Source organism: Varanus komodoensis, unplaced genomic scaffold, assembly GCF_004798865.1.
Source record: "Varanus komodoensis strain SLA01 unplaced genomic scaffold, ASM479886v1 scaffold32, whole genome shotgun sequence".
Taxonomy (NCBI): domain Eukaryota; kingdom Metazoa; phylum Chordata; class Lepidosauria; order Squamata; family Varanidae; genus Varanus; species Varanus komodoensis.
In genome coordinates this window covers 2,438,921-2,439,991 of record NW_025335798.1, presented here as the reverse complement: position 1 = coordinate 2,439,991, position 1,071 = coordinate 2,438,921, and positions in this window count along the sequence as shown.

Here is a 1,071-nt window from a genome sequence, read left to right as displayed (position 1 = left end):
TCAAGAGACAACACAGGCATCCGGGTCTTCAAGCAGCCAACAAATTCGAAAGCTCCTCTTGTTTCCAGGAGAGATTCACCAGCTTCTCTCTTTTCAGCAAAATTGGAATGTGGTTGACATAAGCCCATATAAGGATACAAACTGACATACAGAAGTTGACTTGGGGAACACAGCTACCCGGCAATGCTGCAGAAGCACTGTGATGATAGGTAGTAGGACACTCTGGACGATGGACAATCCCACAGAAGTATCGAGGCCATTGAAGAATGGAGCACCCTGCTTTATTCAGTAGATATAGCACTGTACAGGATGTCAAACATAAGCTCTGTTTCACAAACCACTTGCAGTGCTCCACATATTCACAGCTCAGCCTTTCTAGTGTCACTAATAAAACAGGAGGCAGCAAGTAGCTGTACCATGCACATGGAGGTGGGCAAAGACAAGCGTAATACATGGCTGGTAGTAAACCCCCACCAATCCCTTCACTCCCGGCTAGGCCGTGGCTGCAAGTATTTTCACCAATATGGAGCAGTCCCATTCTGTTAGGATGCCTAACAGGCACAATACAGAACTGCAGTTTATGAAGCTTTTCTACTTCCTACAGGCCAGGGCTATGTAGTGTATAAAGGGGACATAGCAGCAAATGAATATTGTCCCACCAGTTGTTTTGAATGCCCGAAAACAATTTTCCCTAACCTGGTGCCCTCCAGACATGTTAAATACATCTCCCATCATCCCCAGCTAGCACAGCAGTTGTGTGTTCAATATAGCTGGAGGGCACCAGGTTAGGGAAGGCCAGCAAATATACTAGTAAAAGAAAGCAGAAGCTTGACCCCAACCCCATCCATGATTTTAAGCCAACCTTCCCAAACTGGTGTTCACTGCAGCACATCTGAGTAAAACCTCCATTGTCCCCAAGCACCATGGACATAATGGAAGTTGTAGCCCAGAACATCTGGAGGCCATCGGGCTGGGGAAGGCCGTTCTAAAGTGCTTGACAAGACAACCCGGAGCTGCTGCTCACCAACCACCCATTCAACACCTGCCTCAGCCTGCTCATTCTGGTGCCCT